This window comes from Nomascus leucogenys, chromosome 15, assembly GCF_006542625.1.
Source record: "Nomascus leucogenys isolate Asia chromosome 15, Asia_NLE_v1, whole genome shotgun sequence".
NCBI classification, from domain to species: Eukaryota; Metazoa; Chordata; class Mammalia; order Primates; family Hylobatidae; genus Nomascus; species Nomascus leucogenys.
In genome coordinates this window covers 41299213-41304960 of record NC_044395.1, presented here as the reverse complement: position 1 = coordinate 41304960, position 5748 = coordinate 41299213, and the positions used below count along the sequence as shown (strand labels likewise).

The 5748-nt window shown below is 43.4% G+C and overlaps 1 pseudogene; it reads right to left on the bottom strand.

Moving 5' to 3' along the window:
* Positions 1-4202: 4202 nt before the first annotated feature.
* On the bottom strand, positions 4203-4845 carry LOC100584632 (annotated as a pseudogene).
* Between the last annotated feature and the right edge of the window lie 903 nt (positions 4846-5748).

Genomic DNA, 5748 nt, shown 5'->3' with positions numbered 1-5748 from the left:
TGGGGCTCCTAATGGAAAGAATTAATCAGGGGCTTTTTTGGTATTCATGGAAGGGGGAGATAATCTTGCCGCAGAATGACATCCTTTTGAGAGAGCTCAGCTTCTGGCTGTGAAACCCATTCCCATGCGATTTCTTTCTAACAAGCCAGAAAGCTGCTTTAATCTTTAAACATGAAGGATCCTGCTTACAGTATCAAAGGTAGGCAAGTTCTCTTACTGAGGTTCAAAAGCAGATAATAATAAGGACCCAGTTGCTACTGTCAGGCTGATGTCAGGTCTGAAATCACTTTTCACTTGATTGAGCTATTTTGTCCTCAGAATCACTTTGTTCCTTTCGGCTGGATTTCCACCAGCCCCTAATTGTGAGCAGCACATCGATGCTTCCCCAGCAGCTTCATGTCAGAAGTTAGAGCCTCTGCATAGTAGACACGTTATTTAATATCCAGACTCCGCATAGCCCGGGGATAGCCAGGTAGTTCTTCTCCACAGTGCTCCAGGATCACTTGCCCTGCTGCCCCAGGGGCACGCCACTTCCCAGCACGGCTCAGGGAGGAGGTCCACTCCAACCAGGCAGGTAACCAGGATGCCAGGCTTTTCTTTTCTTTTAAGGGATGAATTCCTCCTTCCTCTGCCTTTTATTTTATGTACGCCCTCAACAAATTGGATGATGCCCCCCCACCTTGGGGATGGCAATCTCCTTTACTGAGTCCCCCAATTCAAATGCAAATGTCCTCTGTAAACACACTCAAGACACTCCAGAATAATGTTTAAACAGATATCTGGCACCTTGTGGCCTATTCAAGTTGATATATAAAATTAACCATCACAAGTTTACCCTTGTCAACTTGGCACCATACACATCTCCTTAAACCATACATAACTGCCACATAAAGACAATAACAAGGTCATAATTCCATCTAACATGATTAACAATCCAGCATTCTACCAGAAACACACGAACCCATTTCCCAGAAGGGAAGGTAAAGTCTTCATGTGATATTTACTCTCTCTTTGATATCCCATAACTTAAATAATACGATGTAAAATTAATCAAGGTTGAACATTGGAGCCAGTTTTAAAAATTAACAATATTTAAACACTATGCTATAAAATCAATGCATCTTATGTTACAGAATAAGGAAATGAGAAGAAAGAAAACAAAGCTACACACACACAAAATGGAGTCATAGCAAAATATGGAGGACATACTTACAACAATCACAGTCTGTGTTTCTGTAACTGGTCATACGATCAAAGCTAGTATTTCTTCCACCACTTATTCTGTATTCCCTTTGCCTTCAGCAAGCACCTTATCTGGTCATGGTATTTACCCAGTGGTGACCCAAACCTTTATTCCTGAAAGGTCTGGGTCATTAGTGGTCCTGTCTGAATTAGGCTGTAGTTTTCCACTGACCTTAATCACAGGGCATGGTAACAATAAGAGATGCCCTAAGGAATCTCGTGTCTTCCCGACATAGTTTTCCCTACCACCGTTTGGGGGTAGTCCAGTTTCTACTTGGTAGTCAGGAACAATCACCTAGCCAGCACTGTAATTCATTTGTCTATTGAGGTAGAGGCATGAGAAGCCCCAAATGGCTGAGGAGCAGTCTTAAACTTCCAGTTCAATTAAATCATTATTGTGTCTCTCAGTGGAAAACATTTCACCCTATGTAAGACCTCTAGGCCAGCAGAGCATAAGTCATGGGAACAGGAAGTAAAAATTTTACTAGTGGGTCACTAGGGCTAATAGCAAATGGTGTCCCACCTATTTTGACCCGTTGATTCCTGAACCTGTGAATCCCAGTCATAAGAGAAATGCACCATATACTGGATGCTGATTCAGAGCATAGACAGCCTTCTAGAGAACCTTGTCCCAGCCCTACAAGGCACTGCTATATAGCTGGTGCTATTACTGTCTTCAAAATGCCATTCCACTGCTCTATGTAGCCAGTTGATTCAGGATAGTAGGGAACATGGTAAGACCAGTTAATTCCATGAGCATGGGCCCACTGCCACACTTTTGCTGTGAACTGAGTTCCTTGTAATGCTGTGTGGAATACCATGGTAGTAGATGAGACATTCTGTAAGTCCACAGATGGTAGTTTTAGTAGAAGCATTGTGCGAAGGGAAAGCAAATCTGTATCCAGAGTAAGCCCTATTTCAGTAAGGAAAAAACACTATCCCTTCAACGATGGAGGTGGATCAATTTAATTAACCTGCCACTAAGCAGCTGACTGATGACTCTAGGGAATGGTGTCATCTCAGGGGCTCAGTGTTGGTCTCTGCTGCTGGCAGACTGGGGACTCATAGGTAGCCTTGGCCAGGTCAGCCTCAGTGAGTAGAAGTCCACATTGCTGAGCCCATGCATAACCTCTATCCTTGTCACCATGGCTACTTTGTTCATGAGACAACTGGGTGATGATAGGCGTGGCTGGAGAAAGAGGCCTACTGGTATCCACAGAACAGGTTATCTTGTCCACTTTATTAAAATCCTTCTTTGCTAACCCTTTGGTGACCATTCACATAGGGCACAAATATCTTCACCCTTTTTGCCCGTTCAGTATCTATCCACACCCCTCATCTCCAAATTTCTTTGTCACCAATTTTCCAGTTATGTTCAACTCCCTGACCATCCAGCCAAATCATTGGCCACAGCCTATGAATTGGCATATAATTGAATATCTGGCCATTTTTCCTTCTAAGCAAAGTCAACCAGGGGGACTGCTCAAAGTTCTGTCCACTGGGAGGATTTCCCTTCACCACTGTCCTTCAAGGTAGCCCAGAGATGAGCTGTAGTGCTGAAGCTGTCCACTTTTGGGTGGTACCTGCATATCATACAGAATCCTCTGTAAACCAGGCCTAAGTCTTCTCTTTCTCTGTCAGCTGATCGTAGGGAAGTTCCCACGAAGCCATAGATGCAGGCTGGAAGAGAGAAGGCAGATAGCAGAAGTGGGAACTATGGAAATTTGGCCTACTTCTTCATGTAACTTTCTTGTGCCTTCAGGGCCTGCTCAGGCCCAATCATGTGTATACCATTTCCATCTGATGACGGAGTGTTGCTGTGCATATCCAACTTTGTGCGTTGGTGGCTCAGATAACAACCAGTTCATGATGGGCAGCTCAGGTTGCATGGTAACTTGGTGACTCATTAAGTATCAGTCTCTACTAAGGCCCAGTAGCAGGCCAAGAGCTGTTTCTCAAAAAAGAGACTAGTTATTTGTTAGTAATGGCAGGGCTTCGCTCTAAAATCCTAAACAAAGATTCACCTATAGGGACCTCCCAGAAGCTTCAAACAGCATCCCTATCTGCCACTGCCACTTAAACACCACTGGATCTGCTGGATCATATGACCCAAGTGGCAGAGCAGCTTGCACAGCAGCCTGGACCTGTTGCAGAGACTTTTCTTGTTCTGGGCCCTACTCAAAACTAGCAGCGTTTTGAGTCAATTGGTAAATGGGCTGGAGTAACATAATGAAATTGGGAAATGTTGCCTCCAAAACCCAAACAGGCCCACTAAGTATTGTGCCTCTTTCTTGGTTGTAAGAGCAGCAAGATGCAACTACTTATCCTTCACCTTAGAAGAAATATCCCAACATGCCCCATGTCACTGGATCTTTACCAATCTCACTAAGGTAGAAGGTCCTTGAATTGTAGTCATATTTATTTCCTTCCCTCTGATGCAAATGTCTTTCCACTAAGTCTAGTGTAGTTTCTACTTCTTGCTCACTAGGTCAAATCAACATAATGTCATTAATATAACCAGTATAATATTTTGTGGAAGGGAAAGGCAATCAAGATCCCTATGAACTAAATTATGACATAGAGTTGGAGAGTTGATATACACCGGAGATACAACAATGAAGGTGTATTGCTGGCCCTGCCATCTGAAAGCAAACTGCCTTTATGGACTAGTATGAAAAAAAAGACATTTGCCAGATCAATTCTGTTGCCTTACTAAATAATGCTGAAATAAATATTTCATACATAACTTTTATATTTAAAATGCAAATTATAAATATAAATATTTACTTGTACTTGTGCAAATAATACTATAGGCCTGAGTGAAAGGGAATGTTCCACCTTTCTACCTTTTTTTTAACAACAAATTTCTGATAAAATTCCTTTTTACCTAATGAATGACTTCAGTTTCAAGATATGTTAAATGCATTCAGTTTCCAGTAGCTCTGGGCACACATTGTATGCTAGAACTTGGTGAACTTGAGGACTGAAAGTTTCTTGGCCTACTTGTCTGGAAAGTGCAGTGGTTCCTTGCAGACCTTTTGTCTTCATTATTTTCCAAATTTCTTCTGGGTTGTTTTCTTTAATGGTAACTAAATAGAATAATCCTTTTGGTGAAAGGAGATCTGGAACCAGGGGGAAAAACCTGTGCATGACTTCCTGACCATTTCTGACAGCAGCTCAAGCTGCCTCTATTCTGTGACTTCCTACCTCTTCAGGTGGAGTCACCACATAGGGGGGATTAAACACCAGAAGATCAACTTTTTGCTTCAATATTGGTAGCAAGCCTTTGACCAAATCTGTAATAACTGGTTGAATGTGGACTTTGTTACACTGTGCTGTCTTTAGGGTACAAGCTGCTGCCTCAGGGTTGATATCAGTGCACATGTACAAAGCCTGAGGACCTATCATAGAGGCTAGGAATGCAGATACTACACCTGACCCTGCCCTTACTTCCAGGCATATTTCCACTCCTGCCAGCTCGGCAGCCGCTACCTGGAGTGCGTCCAGAAGCAGAAACGTGTCCTCCACAGGCTCATACACATCACTGAACGTGCCATGGCCCACATGCCCGTGCAATGGTGTGGGGAAGCTCTGGGCTGCCATCTTCCTTCACTGCCGATGCCAGGCTTTTCTTTTTGCCCAAAAGGCCTAGAGAAATGCTGGGTCTTGTGAAGATTTTCAGTATTCAGTTATGCAATTTCAAGAACCATGCTATAAAATAGTCTCCCACCAAAAACAGAGTAGGGGAAATAGATAAAATAACTCTGACAGTGAAATTCTGTCAGATAAAAGCAAAGCTGAGATAAAAGAAAGCCAGATAAATACATCCCTCCACAGACCATTAGCATTTAGCAATTTATACACTTGCAACTCCAGATTTGAGTGAATGGACAGTCTGTAGTTTGGGGTATAACCCAAGGTTTGTGAAGTCCCCAAACTCCTACCATCAGTCTCAGGCTCACATTCATTTTTTTTTATCCAATAAAAAAATTTTTTTTGTGTTGGACCCAAACAGTCAGTCTGAGGCTCTTTTGGAGGCCAGTCCTGGACCACAGTATATTCTCTACACTTCCTAACTTGAGGCAGGCCCTGGCATGACCGAGGATCTTCCTCTCTCCCCGCTTATACTTCACTGTTTGCATGGGTTTCCTATGGCTGCTATACCAAATTACTGCAAGTTGATGGCTTAAAACAACAGAACTTCTTCTCTCAGTTCTGGAAGCTGGAAAGAAGTTGCAGATCAAGGTGTTGGCAGGGCCAGCCTCCCTCCAGAGGCTCCAGGGAAGAACCCGTTCCTTGCCGCTTCAGCCCTGGTGGCTGCTGGCATTCCTTGACTTGTGGCTGCATGACTCTAGTCTCTGCCTCTGTGGCCACCTTGCCTTCTTTTTTGTCAGTGTCACATCTCCCTCTGCTTCCCTCTTAAAAGGATACTGGTGATTGCAGTTAGTGCCCACTTGGATGATCCAGGATAATCTCCCCATCTCAAGACCTGTAACTTAATTTCAT